Here is a 26,061-nt window from a genome sequence, read left to right as displayed (position 1 = left end):
ATCCTCTTCTTCTTGGAATCTGCTGATAAAATCCATCATACTCACTAACCAACTGAGGGGGTTGAGAAATAGAAGTGACAAGAAATGGAAGTGGAATAAGTAAAAGAGGATGAAGAGATAGGTAGGCAAAATCATAAAAGGAGGAATAGGTTAAAGAAGGAGTGGTTGAAAATTTAAGTAAATCAGTTAGGAAAGGTGTCAATCGATAAACAGGAAAAGTAGAAGGTATATGAATAGATGGAGAAGGGCATGGTGGAGAAGGGGAAAAAACTCGATCTTCGATTAAAGAACAATAGGTACATATAGGAATTTGAGGAAAACCTTGAGGTTGGAAAAGAAGAGGTAAGATAGCTGCTGAGTTGGTTTGATAAAGGGAAAGATAAGTATCATAGCGATGAGCCATTTGTTGATAGTACAATAGGTTAGAAACAGAGGGACCTAAAACAAATCTTCTCTGATAGGCATCAAAAAAGGATGAATCAAAGGGATGATTCTTGGAAAGATAAGCTGGGAGATCCACCCTTTGTTGGTTAGTGCTCTGCACATAAGTAGAATCTATATTCTGACGTTGATTCAAGACCACAGAATCAATCATTGAATGCCATGAATTGTCAGGGCAAGTAGCCACTTTTGAAGAATAACACTGGAACATGTCTTCTATCCTCAACTCCAAATAGTTGACATACAAAACAGCTTGCAAAACCACCTCCCCCACATATAGGCTAGATCCACATCATCTGAAATCAACAGATCACCTGGTAGATACATGTAAGACAACAACATGGTATCCATCATCAAAGAATCTTCAAAAACCATACGGACCACTTCTGTCAGCAAATCAAAAGACCAAGCCCCACTCCAACCATCCTCTGGAAGAGGAAGATCAATCGTTGAAAGCTTCATATAGAAGGCCAACTTCTGCAACTGATACTAGACAAAGAAATAATGGTCCGGAGGAACATACTCCTGAAAGTTCTCAAATGTAGACCATAGAAAATCCATTCTGGACTGCAATCTTTCCACTTTATCTTAAAACAATGGACACAATGTGGCCTATCTCTGGAGAACTGCCAAGTATTGCTTAGAGATAGAAGGAATAATAGGAACATTGGGGCTTGGAGGAATGGACCGTGACTGTGCCAATTGGTCTTGCAATTGCGTAATCTGGGAAGCTTGTGATTCCACTGTATTATGAGCAGTCTGTAAAGCTGATAGTTTTACATCTAAGAGAGTCTGAAACTCTGGAGCTTCTTTGGACATTCTCTCTTTCTCCTCTGAGAGTTTAGTGACCTCTGACTGAGCTTCTGCTAATTGAATCTTCAAAGAATATATTTCTTCTCTCTGGGACTCAATCATTTGGGTCTACTGCTCCATCTGCTTAAATAGATCTACAAGAGTATCTTTAGCAGAGGCTAACTCTAAGGTTGCCTTATGCAATTGGTCTTTGGACTGCATCAGTTCTTTATAGAAAGAAGCATACAACTGTTGAACACAAGCTATCACTGAAAGTTCAATTGAACTCTGGATGTCATTACAAAGGAATGGAATAGCATCTCCTGACACTAAACTGTTCAGTGAAGGGACTGATATTTCCAAAGAGCCCTCTCTATGTGCCTTGAATAAATTGTTACATGTGAGGTAGGCAAGGAGGTCACTGCCAGATGTAGCACGAATTGTGACTGAAGGAATGACTGAGCGAGTTTTATCTGCCACACACTTCAAGAGCTTCCACTGAATGACCAATAGAGGACGGGAATCAAGATCCTCTATGTCAATAGGTTTTGACTCTTCTGAAGGTGGAGGGGGAGGTACTGGATCAGATGGAGGAGGTGGTAGCACACCCTTCTTAAGACCTGAGTATGTCAAGAAAACATATAAGTAGGAACCATAAGTGACATTTGTGACATTCACTCTGGTTACTTTGACAAAATTTTGTTCCATCTTTGTAAGCAGGTAAGTAATCCAATCAATGGCCACCCCTTTTAACACCATCCTAGAAGCTGTAAAGAGTTCTTTGGACAAATAATGAAATGGTGTTTTGCCAAGCATAAACCTGTCTTGGAGGAACTCGCAGACTAACTTCCAAAGAGGATCAGTGATCATGGAAAAAGATACTCCTGAAGTGTTTATCACTTTCTTGATATCCAGAATCTCTTTGGTTTGCTTCTGTAACAGCTTGAAAATCTCATCATTGGAGAATAATTGTCTAGCTGTAACAAAGGGCTCTCCTTTGTAAGGAAGAGACAAAACCTTCCCTAACCCTCGGGGTGTCAATATCATGGAAGCACCATGAACCAAGCTCGACTTTTTACTGTATGATGCAAGGAATTCATCACACATGGATGGATCATCTGGAATCAATGGGAATGAAGCAGCCACGAAAGTTGCAAGTCCTGCTTTTGCTATAGGCTCAAAAGCCATTAGGGAAGAATAATCCCTACTGATCAGTGGGACATACTAGATAGGAGGAGCATGAGCGGCCATTCAGATGGAAAACACACACACCACAAACACAAACAATCACAAAGAATGCCTGCGAAACAACCAAAATAGCTATAAAAAAGAAATCAATCAAAAGAAGGACACACACATAGACGTAGCTAACCAATTTACCACCCCAAACAACCCACATCCTAGAAAATTTTGACATGACCTCTATACATATGCAACTGAAAACTTCATGCGATGCAACAAGCAATCACCCAAAACCCCGTATCAGGCAAAAAAGAGAAAAAACTACAAATCGCACCTGTAATCGTAGCACATAAGCAAACCATAATACCATAAAAATCTAATCAGGACCTGACCATAACTTTAACCAACAATTTTAGCTAAGAGGACTTTACGCACCCACTCCACGAAGTGTGTTTATTAAAAAGGGGAAAAAAAGGGTAGTGAGGGGAAATGGTTTTAATGAAGGGTTCATTTTAAGAAATTATTAACAATGGGTGACATTTTATTAGGTTATAAACCTTAATAAGAAAACGACGGTTCCTTCTTAAAAATTTAATTTCAATTTATTGAGGTGAAATGGTGCTTTAACAAAACCCAGACTATGATTCCCAGACTGGGGTCTCTAAATGCAAATTCATTAATTAGAAATTAATAGTGATGTGCAGCGCTTTTTTGCCAACACGTGCTTTTTTGTGATGGCTGGTTCATTTTTATTAAAAATTAAGGTGCCTCTAAAGCGCACGTAGTGCGTGCAAAGTAAACGGCTGGTTGATTTTAAATTATTAGAAACTGTGTGTTTAGCGCGAGTGCGCGTGAAAAAGTGTTTAAATATAGTTTATTTTAGCAATTAATTGTGGTTAAGGGATGATGGAAATGAATTAAACTAAAAAATAAATACTTAGTAGGGGTGTGTATGCAATAGGCTGAAGACACACAGAGTAGTTTCCAAATGCAAGGAATCCAATCAAAAAAACAAATACCACTGACTGGAAAAAATAAAGCATAGGACACATGAATATGTTGTGAAGTGTAAGAGTGGAATTTCAACAATCCAACAAGTATCAACAATGTGTTTGAATTTATCCATGATTCTTCAGGTGATTTTTAGAATTTAAAATGAATTTTCATGAGGTGAAGTATTAAAATTGAGGGCTTTGACTTCAAATAATACTTTAGTCATTTATGGAAGCATTGCCAATTGAGAAATTATTAGCAAAAGGGGCAAGGAGGTTTGTGAAAATTTTTGAAATTTTTTTGGAAATATTTCTACATTTTTATCAATTTTTAATGAATTTTACTCATTTACATGTATTTTTGAAGGAATTTTACTCGTTTACATGAATTTTACTCATTTACATGAATTTTACAAATTATTCCAAATTATTTCAGTAATGTTTCAAATTATTTCAGTAATGTTTCAAATTACAAATTTACACTTTAAAAAATATTCCAAATTATTTCAGTAATGTTGGAAAAATTTTAGGATTTTTTTTGTAATTTTTTTATTTTAAATGAATTTTTGAAAGTAAAATAAAAGGCGGTACCCGCGCTACGTGTGAACAACTGAAAATGACTGCGTGTGAACGGCTGGCTGCTACACTCCACCGCACGGACAAACCGGAAGTGCGTCCTCGCGTGTGACTGTCCGCGAACCACACCCGTACACCAAGAGCGGCCGCACGGCGTGGGAACAATGGAGGGAGAAGGGAGAAGGGGCAGAAATGGGGGCTAACACGGGGAAAAACTGGGGTTAGTGGAAGGAAAGTAGGTTAGGGTAGTAACCGGAGTTAAGTATGTGAGTGGAGTAACCTAAGGGAATTAGGTTAAGTGAGTAACCTAAGAGAATTAGGTTAACTAAGTATGTTAAGTTAATTTGGGTAGCTTAGTCTGTGAAGTTAATTAGGTTAGTTTAGTATGTTAAGTTGATTAGGTTAGGTTAGATTGTTAAGTTGATTAGGTTAGGTTAGTCTGTTAAGTTGATTAGGTTATGTTAGATTGTTAAGTTGATTAGGTTAGGTTAGTCTGTTAAGTTGATTAGGTTAGTTTAAACTAGGAAAATCAGTTAGGTTAGTTTAGACTAACCAGGAGAGGAGGAGAGGAGGGGTGGGGCTGGCGGGGCGGTGGAGAACGTCGGCGGGGAGGAGAGAAGGAGGAGGAGAAGACGTGATGGCGGGGCGGGCACTGGTGGAAGAGGAGAGGAGGAGGAGGAGAAGACGCAGGCGATGGCGGGGCGGTGGAAAAGAGAGGAGGAGGAGAAGACACATGCGGTGCCCAACGAGGAGGGGCGAGTGAGGACAGTGGCGATGGTAGTGAAAGGGCGGCGACGGCAAGGTGGGCAGAAGAGGTGGAGAGGGTGACGATGGCAACGAGAGGGCGGCGACGGTAGGGCTGTAATATTTCCACACAATAAAAGTTAGTTGGTTAGTTCAAAAGTTAGTTAGTTAATTAATAAGTTAGTAAGATTACTAACTAAAGACTAACTAAGGTAAAAACTAACTAACATTAATTATTAATATTTTTTATTTAATTTAAAATATTTTATTTAGAGAAATCAAGAGTCGTAAATTCGATATTTTTTTCGAATTGGCAAGGACCGTGGCCATCCTTCACGTAAATTACAACGTGAACGAAACTTATGAGTTATATTAATCACTAGGATAATGTGTATAGTTTGGATGGTCTAAAAATATTAGACTTTTGGACAAGACTAGAATATTTTAGATATTTTAGAGATTATCTTAATTTTTTTTAAAAAAAAAGAGATATGGAGATTTCTAGAACTAGATGTCATTTAAAAGAAAAAAACAAGTGATGCGTTAGTTAGTTTGAAGATTTTATAAAAAGAAAAACAAAGAAAAGTGACTGGCGAAATCGCGCGCGCCGCGATCGCAGTTTACAGGCAGTAGACAGCACTTCGAACAGAGAAAAGAAGAAGGAGTGAACTGAGAGCTTTCTAACCAAGTGTCTTGGGGTTTTACCCCCCTTTCGGAGCCAATGGAACCATCAGATTTATGATCTGAGCATCAGATCACTGATCTTTCCAAGATCCCCCTCCACAAAGAGCTCCACTTCTCAACCACAAGCCCTCTTCCCCAATTCACTATAAATACGAGACATGGGAGAGGCATAAGGGACATAAGGAGACCCCGAGAGGCTGCGAGAGAGAAGAAGAGAGAAGGAAGAATACTCCTTCAAGAGACTGCGAGAAGCTAGAAAGAGAGAGAGAGAGAGAGAGAGAGAGAGAGAGAGAGAGAGAGAAGAGAAAGAGGAAGAGAGTTAGCTCAAATCCCTTGTCTCGATCTTTAACTAAGCCATATTCTCTACCCTCTCTCATCTAAAATCTATCCCACCTTCCCTATCTCTCAAACTTCTCGTGGACGATGGCTCCAAAGCGACAAAGTGGAAAAACCATGGAAATCAACGCAACCGGTCAAGCGACGGGTATTGCCAATGATACAGGAGTGCCCGAGGTTGCGGGAATTGCCACCACAATTGGAACATCGGGTGTGGCTAATGCGAGCGTGAGTAAAGATGAAGTCCCTAATGTCGTCATGCCACCAAACCAGGTTATTCATTACTAGATTATCAATTTTATAATATAAGATAAATTACATAGGATATTAGCTTTCATATTCTTCGCTTACACATTAAACTGATAACTCATCTAGAAAGACATATTAGTTCAAGCATAAAACGATTAATCACTATGATTTCTAGCTAGAATAGTTGGGATACTAAGGCATAGAATCAAGATAGAATTAATTGTCAAAGGTTATTGTACATATGTCTTTATGCGTATTCAATAGAGTTATGATCAAAATGCGACAAGGTTAAGAACTGATTAGTGAAGGTTATAGAAACTGGTTATCTATTTAGGAATCCTAAAGATCATCTTGTTGAGATTATTGACACAATATATTTCCTTAAGGGATTTTGCTTATGTTAGATAAGTAAATCCAAATGGAAAACTCATGCCTTGCTTAATGTGTTTTAAGAGGTGTACTCAACACTTCTTTATGAGGAGAAGAATCCTCATGAAAGGTTGCCTTAGGATAAGGTCTACCTTGGTTATGTGAAACTGTGATTTACATGTTGGGATGATTGTCATTGCACTATTTGATACATATTTGAAAGGATTGTTTGTGTTTGCTAGAATCTAGATTTTTGATTGAAATTATTTCCAACAGAATAAAAGGAAGGATCGCGCTAGGCTACCCCCAAGCTAGCAGCGAGACCCTACTCCAAGGGGGTCGTGATTATCGCTACGAGAGGCTTGGACCGGCTCCGTAGGCGAAAGGTCTGTCAGTAGGGATAGTCTCGGGCAGTAGGAATTGTAGGTGCCAGAGGGGGCTCTGGCTGTAAATCCTGCATTGTTCCAAGAATCTGACGAGCCCCTTCGTGACCCAGGATGGGATCCTGGAACCCTAAATACTAGTTATGAGGGTGGAATCTTGGTGGACAGAATGTCCTTATGGAATTCTGTGTATCTTCCGCTGGGACGGAATGATGAAAATTGTAATAGACTTCCAATATAATAAAGAAGTTGCTTTATTGTTCGAATTGTATGCGTGTTAGTGAGATAAATTATGTGAAGGAACGTGTGTCTAAATGGACTAATTAAGGAAGCTGGTTGTATATGTTCCAATAAATGTGTTGTAGGTAATTAAAAAACTAAAGATGACCCATCATCAGAGGAAAGCGGGTGGGCGTAACCCCCGACGGGTCCGTCCAATGGTAGGGTGGTCCCGGTTAGCTGGGAGCTTTTCTACATCGAATATAGAAATAGGAAGACTATAAATTGACCAAGTAGTCATTAGGTAGAACCGACTTGCATTGTTTTAGGGGACCGGAATGGGATTTTGCCTTATGGGCAGGAGGGTTGACGTACCACACTCCCCTCCGTCTCCCATTCTCTTTGAACCAAGTGCAATGGCAAGTCCGCTTCAGATTGAGTAATCCTCTAAAAAGTGGAACTCGAAATTACTGACGCTAGCTGGCTGCTAGGAGACCCATCCGATTTTAGGAACCCAAGTCTTCAGGTCGATCCTAGTGGGTTCGGCCAGAACTCTCCCGTTGCGAAGTAGACTCGGTAGGGCCTAAGTGACAATCCCGTGATGTTCCAAGGGAGCAGCGGGCGGCATCATTTATGGAAAAACCTACTGATGGACTACTAAAAGGTGTGCCGTGGATTGGGACTAGCGGACACCTCACAGTTGGTATCAGAGCGCACGTTAGTATAGATTACGACGTAAGCTTAAGAAAAATATTATTTTTTTCTAAGCATAGCCTAGGACATGTTTTCTTCCTTTTATTAACGTATGATTTTTGAATTATGGCAGAGTAATGAATCTTGGAAGCGATTCTTGATCTTTCAAGTAATGTTTATGTCAGCTATGCATTCATCCAGTTTTTCCTCGAGAATTCAGATGATGCGAGTACTAGATCAGTTGTACAACCCGTCGCCTCTATATCGTGAAAGACGGTGGATGATTAGTGGAGGATATTGCTATATTGATGCAAGCCGTCTAGCTTATCTTCAAAATAATCTGAAAAGGGTAAAATGGATGGAAGATCTTAAAGTTGTTAAGATCTATCTATTTCATGAGGCCACTGTAAACTCAACCCTGCATACTAGAGGCAAGAAGATCAAACTAAACCAATATATCTATGGGGAAGTTACGAAGATCCTTCCGGCTGACAGAATAAAAGTCATAGGTCGCTCTAGCCGCCGCAACTACAAAAAAGAGGGATTTCCTGAACTCCCTCAAAAATATAGATTCCTAGATATTTACTCTCCGAATCCAAGTTACTTCATAAAGGATGTATCAGAGTGTCATACTTAGATTGTAGTAGGGAATCCTTTCCTGAGAGAAAATAAGATGAGCCTGCGAGCCATTTGAATAATGTATTTCCTTCCATCTGATTACCTTGTACATCCATTGTAATAAAAGACTGATTGATACTTTATCAATCAAAGATATAATGCAATCCTATTTTTGTCTTGAAACCTCTGAAATTGCAATTTAATTTTATGGGAAGAAAGTTGATTTGAGAATTGTTTCAGTAAGACTAAGCGAGAGATATTTTGAGTATTGAACTCTATTATTAACGCTACATAGAGTTGTAAAATTTAACTTACGAATTGCTAAAAATTTCCCAGAATCTCGCACCCACAACAATTCCCAACGAAGCTCAAGAGAAAAGGAATTTATTGAAGCAAGTCAAACCTCCAGAGTTTAATGGGAAAGGCGAAAATGTGGAAGCTGATGCAGAAATTTGGATCGAATCGATGGAAGATTATTTTACTGCTGCTGAAACTATCCCAGCCAACCAAGTCATGATAGCTAAGCTAAAATTAATTGGCGAAGCTCGACTTTGGTGGAAGCAGTGGTGCCGAGATCAAGGTGTCCCTGAAAATACCATTACTTGGGATTTGCTGAAAGAAGCTGTAAGAGGAAGGTATTTGCCTCCAGCTTATCGCACCCAAAAGATGAACGAGTTCTTGAATTTGAAGCAAATGGGACTGACCTTGGAAGCATACTACTCCAAGTTTGTTTCTCTTCTTAAATATGCACCCCCCATGGATACGGTTCAACAAGTGTCCAAGTTTTGCAATGGGCTAAATTATCCTCTGAACACTCGTTTAGAATCAATGCGCCCCATAGACCTCCAGGATGCTTTGATTCGAGCTGCCCCTATTGTGCGGGAAGTACAATCAAAGCCTAATCACAATAAGTTCTGGAGCTACAATAACCAGAACAAAGGAGGATTCAAAGGTCAAGCAAAAAGAACCCAAGGACAATTTTTCCAAGGACAAAAGAAGAAGGCAAAATCCAATGCAGTTGGAAATTTTATTCCTACCCAAGGAAACAGGGATGGTCTTAGGTGCTTCCATTGTAATGAGACAGGACATTTCAGGAGAGATTGTCCAAAGCTTGGTAGAAACCATCACCAAGGCCAATTTCGAGGTCAAGGCAGAGCTGCCCAAGGTCGTGGTCATGTAGCTATGGCAAGAGGAAGAACGTCAAATATTACCCTAAAAGAGACTAATAAGGAGGAAGACCCTACTATGGAAGAAGATATTGAAAGAGCAACTGTTCATGCTGCATTCCACAGGAAAGGACCAAATCGTCAATATTCGGTAATACAGACACCGGCTAGTCACCAAGGTAAATCATTTAAAGTTTTGATTGACTGTGGAAGTACACACTCATTTATTTCACCCAAGTGTGCTAAGAAGATAGGTATAGATACTGTAAATGCATCAAAGCTGCTTGTGGAATTAGCAAATGGAAAGGAAGTACTTTCTACACAGCAAACTGCCAAGGTAGAGTTTAACCTAGGGGAAAACCTTTCAAGTATGAGGTTTAGGGTAATGAACCTAGGAGCCTATGAATGTTTACTAGGAATGGATTGGCTGATTCCCAATGATGCTCATATCCATTGTGGAAAAGGTCAAGTCACATTTCAGGATTTGAATGGTGAAATAGCAACTACACAAGGTGAAACAGGGAAACCTAAAGTTCAATTGGCAAAAGCTTCTCGAATTGTGAAAGGCTTGAAGAAAGGATTACCTATTTACTTGATCAAGCTTAACAAGACAAATCAAGATGATCATGCAGAAGAAGAACCATCCTGGTTAAAAGAGTATGCTGACATATTTCCTGAAGAGCTAACTGAGTTACCTCCGGAAAGAGAAGTTGATCATGAGATCAAACTTGTTCCAGGAGCCGCTCCAGTGGCAAAAAGACCATACAAAATGTCTATTCCTGAAGCCATCGAACTAAAAGAGCAACTCAAGCAACTGCTAGAACAAGGGTATATCCGGCCAAGTAGTTCACCATGGGGAGCCCCAGTATTATTCCAAAAGAAGAAAGATGGAACTCTCCGTCTTTGTATTGACTACCGAGGGCTAAACCAGGTGACAGTAAAGAATAAGTACCCAATCCCAAGGATTGATGAGCTTCTTGATCGTCTACAAGGAGCAAAGATCTTTTCTAAGATTGATCTTCGGTCAGGATATTACCAGATTAGAGTCAAGAATGAAGATATTCCAAAGACCGCCTTCAACACAAGATACGGCCATTTCGAATTCATTGTGATGTCATTTGGATTGACAAATGCTCCAGCTACCTTCAACAGGTTAATGCAGGACATTTTTAGACCCCACCTTGATGACTTTGTCCTTGTATTCTTCGATGACGTCCTAACTTATTCTAAGGAGGAAGAGGATCATGAACCACATCTTCGCATTGTCCTAGAGACAATGAGAACACACAAGTTGTATGCCAAAAAGAAGAAGTGTGCATTCTTCAAAAGAAAGATTGAATACTTGGGATTCATAGTATCTATTGAGGGTATATCAGTAGATCCTGCCAAGGTCAAGGATGTTCAAGATTGGCCGCCCCCAACCACTATCAAGGAAGTGAGAAGTTTCCTTGGCCTAACAGGATGGTATAGGGTATTCATCAGAAACTATGCTCAAATTGCAGCACCTCTTACAAATTTACTTAAGAAGCAAGTTGCCATTAATTGGACGCCAATCGAACAATCTAGCTTTGAGCAACTAAAGCATAGTCTGGTAACTGCTCCTATCTTAAGGCTACCTGACTTGAACAAGGAATTTGAAGTTGTCACAGATGCCAGCTCTCTTGCATTGGGATGTGTACTAATGCAGGAAGGACATCCTATAGCTTACTCTTCAAGAAAGTTGAAAATCCATGAGCAGAAATATGCTACTCATGACCTGGAGTTATTAGCTGTGATTCATGCTCTCAAATTATGGAGACATTACTTGCTTGGAAATAAGTTTTCCTTAGTCACAGATCATAAAAGTCTTAAGTGGATTTTTACTCAACCTGATCTTAATATGAGGCAAAGACGTTGGATCGAGGTTCTACAGGAATATGACTTTGAAATTAAGTTCAGACCCGGTAAAGAAAATGTAGTAGCTGATGCCCTTAGCCGTAAAGCCTTCCTTAATGCTCTTATCACTGAAGAACCATCTAGGTCAGAAACTCTAGCTACAATGGTATCGATGCCGACTAATCCTATCATCGAGTTGACCAAGGATGAAGCAAATAAGGACCCAGACTATCAACAATTGTTTTGGGAAGTTCAAAATAAGGAGCAAGATCCCAAACTCAAGACTAAGTATCAGGAATTCTCTATAGATGAAGATGAAGGACTTGTTTATTTCAAAATGAGACTATGCATTCCTTCAAGTCAGACTCTCAAGAGAAGGATACTTTGGGAAGCACATGACTCTCCTTTTTCAGGACACCCAGGATATGCAAAAACTCTTAATGCTGTCAGGAAAAGTTATTACTGGCAAAAACTCAAGGGTGATATACTTAAGTATGTCACTGAATGTCTAAATTGCCAAAGGGTAAAATCTGAACGAGTCAAGTTACCAGGAAAACTCCAGCCACTTGACATTCCCCAGATGAAATGGGAATTTATTAGCATGGACTTTGTAGTTGGGTTACCTTCTGTACAAGGAGGATATAACTCAATAATGGTAATAGTAGACATGCTAACAAAAGTCGCTCATCTTCTACCAACAAAAACCAATTACAAGGCTTCAGATATTGCTAGAATTTTTGTAAAAGAGATTTTTAGGTTACATGGGTTACCTAAAAGGATCATCAGTGATCGTGATTCTCTTTTCACATCACACTTCTGGAAGAGTTTATTTGAAGCCATTGGAACCCAACTTTGTTTCAGTACTGCTTATCATCCACAAACTGATGGGCAGACAGAACGAGTTAATCAAGTAATTGAGGATATTCTGCGTGCATATTGCAGCAAGGAACCTAAAAGGTGGATTCAGTATCTATCCTTAGTGGAATTTGCCTATAATGCCTCCTATCATCGAAGTATTCAGATGACTCCATTTCAGGCACTGTATGGTCAAGATTGTCGTATGCCACTTAATTTTTCCGATCCTACTCTAAGGGTAGAAGCCTCGAGAAAAATGTTAGAAGAAATGGATGATCAAATCAAGATCATCAGACAGGATATTCAAGCTGCCAAGGATCGACAAAAGGCGTATGCTGATCTAAAAAGGCAAGAACGAATCTTCAAAGAGGGAGACATGGTCTTCATCCGTGTCCATCCAAAGAAGAGTTCTTTGTCTTTAGGTGAGTTTAAGAAGCTAAGTCCAAGATATTGTGGACCCTATAAGATTCTCAAGTGCCTAGGACCAAGCGCTTACAAGATACAACTCCCTGAGAATATAAAAATCCACAATGTATTTCATGTTAGCTTATTGAAAGCATACGTAGCTAACCCTAACCATATCCTTGATGATGAACAAGTTGTAATACCTAGCCAAGGAGTCCTTGAGCTACAACCTGACAGAGTGATTGATGTAAGGGAGAGAAAATTGAGGAGTAGAACCCTTAGAGAATACCTTGTCCAATGGAAGGATTACCCTGAAGAAGATGCTTCATGGATAGATGAGGATGCTCTTCATCAACAATACCCACAGTTTCTCTCGAGATGAGGACATCTCGATTTCTCTAAGGGGAGAAGGATGTAATATTTCCACACAATAAAAGTTAGTTGGTTAGTTCAAAAGTTAGTTAGTTAATTAATAAGTTAGTAAGATTACTAACTAAAGACTAACTAAGGTAAAAACTAACTAACATTAATTATTAATATTTTTTATTTAATTTAAAATATTTTATTTAGAGAAATCAAGAGTCGTAAATTCGATATTTTTTTCGAATTGGCAAGGACCGTGGCCATCCTTCACGTAAATTACAACGTGAACGAAACTTATGAGTTATATTAATCACTAGGATAATGTGTATAGTTTGGATGGTCTAAAAATATTAGACTTTTGGACAAGACTAGAATATTTTAGATATTTTAGAGATTATCTTAATTTTTTTTAAAAAAAAAGAGATATGGAGATTTCTAGAACTAGATGTCATTTAAAAGAAAAAAACAAGTGATGCGTTAGTTAGTTTGAAGATTTTATAAAAAGAAAAACAAAGAAAAGTGACTGGCGAAATCGCGCGCGCCGCGATCGCAGTTTACAGGCAGTAGACAGCACTTCGAACAGAGAAAAGAAGAAGGAGTGAACTGAGAGCTTTCTAACCAAGTGTCTTGGGGTTTTACCCCCCTTTCGGAGCCAATGGAACCATCAGATTTATGATCTGAGCATCAGATCACTGATCTTTCCAAGATCCCCCTCCACAAAGAGCTCCACTTCTCAACCACAAGCCCTCTTCCCCAATTCACTATAAATACGAGACATGGGAGAGGCATAAGGGACATAAGGAGACCCCGAGAGGCTGCGAGAGAGAAGAAGAGAGAAGGAAGAATACTCCTTCAAGAGACTGCGAGAAGCTAGAAAGAGAGAGAGAGAGAGAGAGAGAGAGAGAGAGAGAGAGAGAGAGAAAGAGAAAGAGGAAGAGAGTTAGCTCAAATCCCTTGTCTCGATCTTTAACTAAGCCATATTCTCTACCCTCTCTCATCTAAAATCTATCCCACCTTCCCTATCTCTCAAACTTCTCGTGGACGATGGCTCCAAAGCGACAAAGTGGAAAAACCATGGAAATCAACGCAACCGGTCAAGCGACGGGTATTGCCAATGATACAGGAGTGCCCGAGGTTGCGGGAATTGCCACCACAATTGGAACATCGGGTGTGGCTAATGCGAGCGTGAGTAAAGATGAAGTCCCTAATGTCGTCATGCCACCAAACCAGGTTATTCATTACTAGATTATCAATTTTATAATATAAGATAAATTACATAGGATATTAGCTTTCATATTCTTCGCTTACACATTAAACTAATAACTCATCTAGAAAGACATATTAGTTCAAGCATAAAACGATTAATCACTATGATTTCTAGCTAGAATAGTTGGGATACTAAGGCATAGAATCAAGATAGAATTAATTGTCAAAGGTTATTGTACATATGTCTTTATGCGTATTCAATAGAGTTATGATCAAAATGCGACAAGGTTAAGAACTGATTAGTGAAGGTTATAGAAACTGGTTATCTATTTAGGAATCCTAAAGATCATCTTGTTGAGATTATTGACACAATATATTTCCTTAAGGGATTTTGCTTATGTTAGATAAGTAAATCCAAATGGAAAACTCATGCCTTGCTTAATGTGTTTTAAGAGGTGTACTCAACACTTCTTTATGAGGAGAAGAATCCTCATGAAAGGTTGCCTTAGGATAAGGTCTACCTTGGTTATGTGAAACTGTGATTTACATGTTGGGATGATTGTCATTGCACTATTTGATACATATTTGAAAGGATTGTTTGTGTTTGCTAGAATCTAGATTTTTGATTGAAATTATTTCCAACAGAATAAAAGGAAGGATCGCGCTAGGCTACCCCCAAGCTAGCAGCGAGACCCTACTCCAAGGGGGTCGTGATTATCGCTACGAGAGGCTTGGACCGGCTCCGTAGGCGAAAGGTCTGTCAGTAGGGATAGTCTCGGGCAGTAGGAATTGTAGGTGCCAGAGGGGGCTCTGGCTGTAAATCCTGCATTGTTCCAAGAATCTGACGAGCCCCTTCGTGACCCAGGATGGGATCCTGGAACCCTAAATACTAGTTATGAGGGTGGAATCTTGGTGGACAGAATGTCCTTATGGAATTCTGTGTATCTTCCGCTGGGACGGAATGATGGAAATTGTAATAGACTTCCAATATAATAAAGAAGTTGCTTTATTGTTCGAATTGTATGCGTGTTAGTGAGATAAATTATGTGAAGGAACGTGTGTCTAAATGGACTAATTAAGGAAGCTGGTTGTATATGTTCCAATAAATGTGTTGTAGGTAATTAAAAAACTAAAGATGACCCATCATCAGAGGAAAGCGGGTGGGCGTAACCCCCGACGGGTCCGTCCAATGGTAGGGTGGTCCCGGTTAGCTGGGAGCTTTTCTACATCGAATATAGAAATAGGAAGACTATAAATTGACCAAGTAGTCATTAGGTAGAACCGACTTGCATTGTTTTAGGGGACCGGAATGGGATTTTGCCTTATGGGCAGGAGGGTTGACGTACCACACTCCCCTCCGTCTCCCATTCTCTTTGAACCAAGTGCAATGGCAAGTCCGCTTCAGATTGAGTAATCCTCTAAAAAGTGGAACTCGAAATTACTGACGCTAGCTGGCTGCTAGGAGACCCATCCGATTTTAGGAACCCAAGTCTTCAGGTCGATCCTAGTGGGTTCGGCCAGAACTCTCCCGTTGCGAAGTAGACTCGGTAGGGCCTAAGTGACAATCCCGTGATGTTCCAAGGGAGCAGCAGGCGGCATCATTTATGGAAAAACCTACTGATGGACTACTAAAAGGTGTGCCGTGGATTGGGACTAGCGGATACCTCACAAGGGCAAGCAGAAGAGGTGGAGAGAGCGACGATGGCAGTGAGAGGGCGGCGACGGCAGGGCAGGCAAAAGAGGTGGAGAGGGCGACGATGGCAGCGAGAGAGCAGCAACGGCAGCGAAGCGCAACGAGGAGGGAGGGAGGGAGGGTGGAGGCAACTTCAGGGACAAGAGAGGAAGAATGAAGAGGAAGGAGAGAGCGGGCAGGTAATCGTAGGTTTTTTTTGTGTTTTTTTTAAATATTATTATGGTTTTTTTGTTTTTTTTTTGTGTTTTGTGTGTGATTTATGTGGGTTTTCTTTTTAATAATGTGGGTTGGTGTTTTTATTTTTATTTTTTAAAAAAATTATGTGGGTTTGTTGGTTGGGTTTTTTTTTGTGTTGTTTTTGTTTTGTTTTGTTTTTTTCTTTTTGTTGGTTTTTTTGTTTTTATTGTATATTTTTTAATAAAAAGAAATTGGTTATGGGTGTGAAAAAGGAACGCACCTCTGTCCCGCGCACATGAGCGGGACGGGAGTAAAAAAATTTGCATCGACGAGATCAGACAGGGCGGGGACGGCGATGTGCAAGCCACAGATGCCATGAGGGTACCCTGATGCACGTAAAACCAAAAACAGACACGTTCATGCGCGACACGAGAAACACAGCCACACGACAAAATGAAGAAAATTTAATAAAACCCAAACCGTACGTCGGATCGAAAATCTATAAGAAGGAAAAATGTGCCGAAATACAAGGGGAAGATAATAGAAAAATGTGACACTGGTTTCGGGGTAAAATCAGCGTGTTCGCATGGGAAAAACACAAAAATCTGACCCAAAAACACTTACGTGTATTAATACCGAAAAATCCGTGCATCGGAACGAAGTGTGGAAAGAAAGAAAATTGTGTAGAACAATGTGTCCTACAACCCTATCATAGTAAAACATAGTTCTAATCAAAATAGGATGCGTTCACACGGAAAAACCCCAAAAACGGGCCCAAAAATAGACTCGGAAATTAATACGAGAAGAATCGTGCACCGGAATAGAGGATAGTAAAAAGGAAAAATGTCCAAAAGAAAGGGATTCATAGGACTGGTGCATCAAACGTAGTTCGAAGGGAATTAGGAGGGGTTCATATGGGAAAAACACAAAAAACACACCCGAAAACACTCAGAAAAATTAATATCTAAAAATCGGGCAGTCGGAAGAGGGGGAATGAAAAAGGAAAAAGTGGGGGAAAGGCTGGTAAGACACGGTGGTCAAGTTAAACTGAAATTTTGGTGCAAATAGAGCAGGTTCACATGGAAAAATATGAAAAATAGGCACGAAAAGGGCCCAAAAACCCGCAAGAATTAATAACGGATGAATCGTGCATCGGAATGACATGGAGTAAAAAAGAAGAATGTCAGGAGGAATGGATAGGACAAGGCTGGCATGTCAGATCAGGGTTCCGAAGCAATAAAGATGTGCTCACATGGAAAACTATCCATTTTACAGAAATTGTTGCAAAAATTAATAACTTAAGAACCGTCTATCGGAATAGGGGTTGGTAAAAAGGAAAAATGGATAGTTCGAAGGGAAGAACACGGTTGTAAGTTTGGATGTGATTCTCAGTGAACATAGGATGCATTTGTATGGAGAAATCACAAAACAAAGGATAAAGAAAAACGATCAAAGAACAGCTCTGAGGACAAGGTGAAATAGAACGGAGGAGTGGGGAAGGAACCCCATCAGGGTAAAATGAAATCATGGCATAGATGCATGATCATAGCAGAGTATATGGATGGGGATATGCAACATAGACGCGCATGGACGCGTCCCCACACTTAAAACCTTCATAGGAAGGGTAAACCGAACAACAAGGACCTGGTACCACACATCAAACCAACCACGAACATCCCCACACTTAAGACATAACCGTCATTGAGAAACAAAAGGTGTAGGGTTAGAAAAACTTAGCCCATATTGCTGAGGAGTAATGGCGACTATTGAGGTTGCATCTTGTATCATTGTCGGCTCTGCAGGAGGTCCCAAGGTGTCTTCACAGCACACGTCCTTCATGGGAGGGACCACGCGGTAGCACCTAGGGAGTTAGCTAGTTGAAGGAATCACAGGAGATTCGTCGATGACGAGGGATATTGCACTCAACTCATGATCACTCAAATGGATTGAAAGAACAATCACTCGCCCCATTACTAACATCACTCGAGGAAATAATGATGAAAACCTAGATCTCACACCCAGTTTAGGAATCGACAAGGAAATGGTGCAGAGAGAGTATGCCAAGGTGCACAATTGATAGTGTATTTGTGCATCCAACCCGTATGGCATAGGTGCAAGGAGAAAGGCCAGGGAGCCTTGTAGTGCAGTGTACAGAACAGAATGATGTGTCCTGGCTAATGGCAGAGACCAACCTGTGGGTGCATAGGGAAATAGAAACGTACCTGACTCCAATGGTCATAACGTCCCTCAATCCTCACCTCTCGATAATTGATTGAAGAAATGCCAGTCACACTCGGTCCACCCTCTGTCTCACGCTCTATTGAAAGATACAGAGGGCAGCCCATTCCTGAAACCCATTGATGTAATCATCACCGTCACTTGTACAGAGGTTGTATGCCTTGTGCGCATTCGACGGTGCAACTGTGCATCCTACCCTGTGCTAGCATATAGTGTAAGAAGGAAGGCCAGGGAGCCTTATGGTGCAGTGCACATGAACAAATCGTGCATTGTGCATTGAGAGGCCCATCCCATGCGTGAAACACTCTGTTCACACATCTTACCTCTCATTTAATTTGAAAGGAAAGGCTGGTCACTCACCCCACCCTCTGTCTCACGCTCTGATAAATACAGAGGGCAGCCCATACGCACATCCCATCCTGTTAGGATGAAAGCTCTCATCACTCAAGGGGTTGGTGATGAAGATTGTTTCGGCTGTTGTTGTCATCAGGATCTTGAGAAGGAGGCATACCCAGGGAGGCAGCCTACAAATCTCATACTTCAATGATTTGTAAGAAAAGTCATTTGTTAAGAAGGGCAGACTGACTGATATTGTAGAGACAGCGCACCAAGGAAGGTGGCTTCAAATTACTTGCTGAAAAGGTTCTGCTGATGAATGAGCTATCCTGAACTACGGGGCGTTACCACCTTTTCGACAGTCAGCTTCCCGCCCAAGGGTGTTTCCACCTTTTCTTGGAACGAGGCCTTTTATGACAGGGAATTTCTTCCTTTTCTCCCATAACAGTTTTGTTTGTTTTTTCTTTTTCTTTTTCTTTTTTCCTTTTTTTTTTCTTTTTTTTTAAAGAAAGAAAATGGTAGAAAGACCATGTGTGAGAACCAACCTCGCCACTGTTGTTGGATTAGACGAGAAGAGAACAAGGTCAGGTTGAGATGTATCTGTGAAGGGCTAGCAGAACGAGACCGCTTCATGAGGAGAATCATAAGGGCTATTAGAAGCATGACGAGAAGGACAGTGCGACGCCCAAAAGGAGAAGGGTAGATCGACTGTGATTGTCAAGATTCCCAGGGAGGGAAGTACATCTTGTATGGGCCCATCCACTGTTGTTGAAGCTTGCCAGGAAACTTGCCAAACCTTGAATCATAGGCCAGGACAAGATCACATTCTTTGAACTCATTGTGCTTGATGAAACTTTCATGATAGGCCTTGCGTCGTGCTTGAGTGGTTTCCATGCACTGTAGGGCCATCCACCGTATCTCATCCAAGCATTCCAAGTGTAGGAGACGGCATTGTAGTGACTCATCATCTCCCAAGCGTTCTTTAACTGCCACTTGCAAAGAGGGCAATTCCAATTCAATAGGGAAGACGGCTTCTGTACCATGAACTAGCTGGAAAGGGGTCTGTCTTGTAGCTGCCTTATGAGAGGTTCTGTACACCCAGAGGGCCTCTGTAAGTCGATCATCCTAGTCGCAACGATGTGTGGCAATCGTTCTTGTCAGGATCGAGCAAAGGATGTGATTGGTGACTTCAACTGGGCCATTGGCTCTGGGATAATAGGGAGTGGACTTGCGATGGCAGATCTTATACATTTAAGTCAACTCCTCCATGATTTTGTTAAGGAAATGAGTACCTCTGTCTCTTATCAGCTCAAGAGGACTGCCAAAACAGGGAGTGGACTTGCGATGGCGGATCTTATATAGTTCCGTCAGCTCCTCCATGATTTTGTAAAGGAAATGAGTACCTCTGTCTCTTACCAGCTCGAGGGGACTGCCAAAACGGGTAATAATATTATCATACATGAACAGGGCTACGATGTTACCATCATTCCTCTTCAGAGCTTTAGCTTCACACAACTTGGTGACATAATCCGTACATACTAGGATGTATCTGCTCTGATTCCGTCTGGTAGGTGGATCAATGGGACCCACAAAATCAATCCCCCACTTCTCGAACGACTTTAGGGGAAGAATGGGTTGCAGTGGCATGGCACTTGTTTTAGTAGGTTTCCCCACATGGCACTTGTTTTAGTGGGTTTCCCTATGCTTTAGTGGGTTTCCCCATTCGCTGGCAAGCATCACATCTCTTGCAGTAATCATATGCATCATTGTGGAGGGTCGGCCACCAGTATCCTACTAACAGAGCCATCCTGGCTGTCGCTTCCCCTGCAAAGTATCCACCACATGGTTTGTCATGGCATGCTTTCAATACAATGCCAATTTCATCCCCTGCAACACATATTCGCAATACTTCATCTTTGCCTCTCTTGTACAGTGCACTGCCTAGTAAAGTGTAGGGGGCTGATTCTAACAGAAGCTTTTTCTTCTCACGGCTTGAGATGCCAGGAAGATACTGTTGAGTTGCTAGGAGGTTGGTTATGTCTGCATACCAGGGAGTAACTGTTTCAACTGGAAACAAGGAAGCATCAGAAAGGTCTGGGTCATCCTGTTCCTCTTCTTCTATTTGAGGGATCCGTGATAGATGATCAGCTAGGGCATGGGAACGGTCAGGCTTAGTGACCACTTCGAAGTCGAACTCCTAGAATAGGATCAACCATCTCATCAATTGTCCTTTAACATCTACTTTGTTCATCAGGAAGGACAGGTCTTCATGATCCACATAGAACTTAAAATGCGTTGACAGTAGATAGTGTCTAAACTTCTCTAGTGCAAACACCATTGCCAAGCATTCAAGCTCTATCACTGTGTAGTTTTGTTCCCTATCACTGACCTTTCAGCTTGCATAATAAATTGGTTGATTCAATTACATCCATGCTTCTATTTCACTGTCAGAGGTAATTTCAAAAGTTAATTCTAGTTGAGGCAGGAGGTATTCTACCATGGACAAGGACTTTGCTTCCCTCGGTAGTTAGCTTACAGTGCCCACTGTTAGGGACTGTGCCTCTCTTTTCTTAGGAAAGATCTACTTAATAGCCTCTTCATCTCCTGATGTACCATCTGTTACCTCGTTGGAGGAGTCAGTTATGACTTCGATGGATGTGGATCCATTGCCTTTTTGCGATCCATACAACTTCAACACCACTTTGTTGGGTCCTCTGCCTAGGGTTAGGGTTCCTTTGAACCAGTCCATTCCAGCTCTTGCTTCAAAAAGCCAAGGTCTTCCCAACAACAAAGGGTATGAGGTCCCATAAGAATTTGGTTTGACCACCAGATATGTTAGCCAATAGTCTCTTCCTGCAAGGGTTGTTTTTACATATGGGAGGATGCCCAACGGTTTAATTCTGCTTTGGTTTGCCAATCTGATAAGCCACTATGTAGGTTAAATTCCTTGCAACCCTAAGTCCTTCATTGTCACATCCGTCATTATGTTTACTAATGAGCCTCCATCAATCAATGCATCTGAGATGAAGCATCCTTCAATCCACACACTAATCTCTGGGGTTCCAAGATCTAGGAAGATGTTAGCCACATCGACTTCTTTTACAGGCTCTGGGGCTACTGTTGAAGGAGCAATCCTCAGTCCATGTCTTCTTGTCAAGATACTTTTGAATTTCCTTCGGCAGCTGGGAGATAGCATCAATAATTGCCAGAATGTTAAGTTTGGTTTAAAAGTGTCTAGGTCTTTTACCAAGTCATAATCTTTGATAGGATCCATAGGCTTCTCCAGTCAGCTGGGGAATGGGGTTACACCCATTCTCATTATTCCTTTTTCTTTTGGTAATTACAGAATCGGCACTTCCTCTGTTTCTGGAGGTGATTTTGTCTCATCTATCTCCTGGACCTGTGGTTCTATTTCTGGGACTCTCTGTAGCACTACAGTGCTCTATACTGCACTGTTCTATCCTGTACTGCTCTGTCCCTCTATTGGCAGATTGAACTTCACAGTCTTGGCAGGAGAGTTATTTTCATTCTGAACAACTGGTTCCTTCTTCTTGGTGCGCATGACAACGGCAACTTCCAACTCTACCAAATTGGAGGCAAGCTCTTGTACCTTCTATTGGCTATTAGTGCCATTGGCCTTTACAGGGGTTGGACTCGGATAGTCCTTTGCAGTGTGGCCTTCTCCTTTGCATCGGCTGCATAAGGGCTTGTAATCCATAGATCGTCTAGGGTTTGAACAATTCGGGGAGATATGGCCCTTTTCTCCACACCTGTAACATTCCACCTCTGATCTCTGACCACCGCCAGACTCTCCTTCTCTGTAACTTTGAGAGGGAAACCTCCTTGGACCAACTTAGGACCAAATTCTCTAGGCTTTGGTCCAATATCTTGTGTTGTCATTTTGGATACTAGCAAGTTGAATCTCGCATTTTCATCCTTCTATCTTAGTTCATGCATCTCTTTTAGAGAGCAAATATCCCCTATATGGTTCTTCCGCAACAAACAGTAGGAACAGAAGGCTCCAGGAATGGCTGGTTCTCGAGTACATTCAGTGTGGTTGAATGTCCCGCTTGATGACAATTTCCACACCATGTATTAGAGCACATCACATCTCTTCCAGCTCCCACAGGAGTGGATATATTGGTGGTATTCACCTTCAGCATCTGTAGCTGCTCTGTAATCACATCCATAAGCTCTTTTTTGATACTTGCAACTGAGTTAGATAAGTAGTCCTTCAGATTTTCACCTCCTGAAGTACTTGTAGTAGGGTTTTGGGAAGCTTTTGTAATTACTGCATACACTGGTTGGGTTGATCCAGAAGGTCATTTGTTCTGGTTCTGACTCAAAGCTCCTGCTGAGACTTGGGGTTGTTGATTCCAGTTGGTAGGGTTCCACTGTTGTTAAGTCGCCATTGGAGGAACTAATTGAGGCCATTGTTGTTGTGGTTGAACCATCATTTGAGGCACTATCGTCTGTGGCAACCACAGTGGATTAGGTGCATTATACTGCAGCACTGTTTGCATCTGGGGATAGGGGTAGGGAATTGTCCCTGGGACTGCATTTGATAGGTATACCATTCTTGGCATGGGAGGAGGTAAGACTCCTCTTCCTAGAGTCATTGACAACCTTGCTTCAACTTGTCATACAATCTTGCACCTTCCACTGCAGCTTGCAGATTGACTGGTCTTCTCAATTCCACGAACTTACAAACTTTTGGTTGTAGGCCTCTGAGAGACACTCCTTTCTGAATTCCTTCGTCCAAATGATGGTTAGTCCATCTCTTCAGGATGGATTCCATTTGTGAAACATAAGCTTCTACTCTTTCTCGAGAGGACTGACTTAGGTTCATGAACTCCTCTCGCATCTGCTCTTCAAGACCTTCACGCCCGAATTTAGTGAGGAAGGCCAACTTCCACGAACTTACAAACTTTTGGTTGTAGGCCTCTGAGAAATACTCCTTTCTGAATTCCTTCGTCCAAATGATGGTTAGTCCATCTCTTCAGGATGGATTCCATTCGTGAAACATAAGCTTCTACTCTTTCTCCAAAGGACTGACTTAGGTTCATGAACTCCTCTTGCATCCGCTCTTCAAAACCTTCACGCCCGAATTTAGTGAGGAAGGCCAACTTCAGGTCATCCCATGTGCCAAAAGTTCCTACTGCTTGTCTCTCATACCACTAAAATTCCGCACCCTTGAAAGTGGCGGGGAATATTGCTAACCAATGCTCAGGGGTTCTGGCATTGTTAGCCACACATGCTACCATGAACCCTGCTACGTGAAGATCAGGGTCTTCATTGTACTCTCCCTTAAAAATTGGCAATGGGACTACATTTTCTAGCTTGTCATCAATATTTCCAAGACGAATCTGACTAGGAAGGGGACCTTGAGTCGCCATGGGGACTTCTGTAAAGAGTGCTTTTAGGGTGTCAAATGAAGCTTCTGTTGCGAGCTCGTTCTCAGCTTTGATTTTTGCCTTCTCTCTTCTTACGTATCTCTGGACTCGTTCTAATGCTTGCCTCTTGATTGCGTTATTCATCAGGGCTTGGCTCCAACCAGTTGTTCAGTACTCAATAGAATAGAATCAGAGAGAGCTTCCGTCTCTGGGAGATTCTCTGGCCAACATCTCTTCTACTTCCTTCTTTTCAACATCTCTGAATTCATCTTTCAAACCACTACAGAGGGGGAGATATTCTGTCCTGAAAGTATCAAAACTCATTCTTCTTAGGATCATTGTTGTGCCATTATAATAATGCCAGCTTCTGAGGGTTTCAACAGTGTATGTTGTGAAAAACACTCTGTCTACCAACTTCCAGTGGGTTGCTAATTGGACAAATAGAAGATTGTCAATGCACCAAGCATCCCACGTATCTTGCTGTTGAGTATCCACGAACAAATTCCAACTCTTTTCCTTCTTGTTTTTGTGAACCTCCACAGACCACGACTCCTGAAGCTTCTTAACGATCTCCCACTTGATTATGTCTGGAAACTTCTCAATGAATGCCAAATCTTCCATGGATGGTCATTCTCTGTTTCTTCTCTTCAGTTTGTTCCCAAACAATTTTCCACCAAGATGCAAGTTTCTGTTGCTTCAATAGGAAGAGGAAATAGTCCACCACATAGAGCATGCATCATGATGCCGATATGTTTCCGCCATTGTGGGATGAACTTCTTATGGAAAGTGGCTTTGATAATGAGAATCTCCAACTCTTCAGTGGAAGAAGGAACTTTGCAAACATCCATCGAATTCTCTTCTTCTTGGCAATGCCATTTCCTTCATTTTTCAGCCTCTTCTGATGCTTGTTGATGGCAAGTTTCCCTGGCTACGCACCAAAAACATGGAGCCCCAAGAGGAACACCAAGGAAAAGGGGATTCTACTACAACAAATCTATCTTGTAACATCAACAAGCTTTTATTTCATTCTTTTGATAACCAAAACAAAGAAAACAACAAATCTTCATGCAGCATCATAGTAGATATCTCCCACAGATTTGATAGAATCAACCATAATCTTCAACATCTTCATAGAATCTATCAATATAAAAATGATCACAAAATAATACACCATTTTTGAATGAAAATCAATCACATAGTATTCATCTTCAATATCTTCATAGTTCTCTCTCAATCTCTCATATACAGTTACACTGTTTTGACTATCTCTGGCTCTCTCTCTCTCTCTCTCTCTCTCTCTCTCTCTCTCTCTCTCTCTCTCTCTATCAATAGTACATCATCTCCTCACTACAATACTCTCATAATGACTCTCAATAATACTTCTTAGGTCATGGATGCACCTCCCAAGAGGTATGTCTAGTGTGAAGAGGCACCAGAGCCACTACAGTGTCCCTTCATAGCTCACTACTATCACTCTCATAATGACTCTCAATAATACTTCTTAGGTCGTGGATGCACCTCCTAAGAGGTATGTATAGTTTGAAGAGGCACCAGAGCCACTACAGTGTCCCTTCATAGCTCACTACTATCACTGTCACTTAGTCTTCTCTTCAGTCTTCAGCAACTGCTTCTTCCATTTGTTTTAGCTCTTTTGAACTTAGATTCATCCCTTACAAAAGTTAGAAAACTTTCCCAAAGTCACACATACTTTCTACAGAACACTTATAGATGATCTACAGAACAGTACAATACAATACCAGAGCAGATACAGAGTAGTTACAGAGCAGAGACATAGGAGAGACAAAGGCTCTACAAAAGGCTTACAGAGGGTTACAGAAGGTCATCAGAACCTCATAACTCATATTAAAACCATTCCAAACTATCAAAAACTATTCAATAATCTTCCAAAATATTTCAACCTTCATCAAACATCAATACATGCTTCATACAGAAGAAAATCAGAACAAAACAGAAGCTATACAAAAGGTATACAGAACCAATCAGAACCTCAATAGAACCTATTAGAGCATCATAGAGCTTCATATCTCCACTAAGAATCATCATGATCTTTCAAAA

This window comes from Lygodium microphyllum, chromosome 30, assembly GCF_053477565.2.
Source record: "Lygodium microphyllum isolate KBCC chromosome 30, Lygodium_microphyllum_v1.1.10, whole genome shotgun sequence".
Taxonomy (NCBI): domain Eukaryota; kingdom Viridiplantae; phylum Streptophyta; class Polypodiopsida; order Schizaeales; family Lygodiaceae; genus Lygodium; species Lygodium microphyllum.
Note: the sequence above shows the minus strand (reverse complement) of the source record.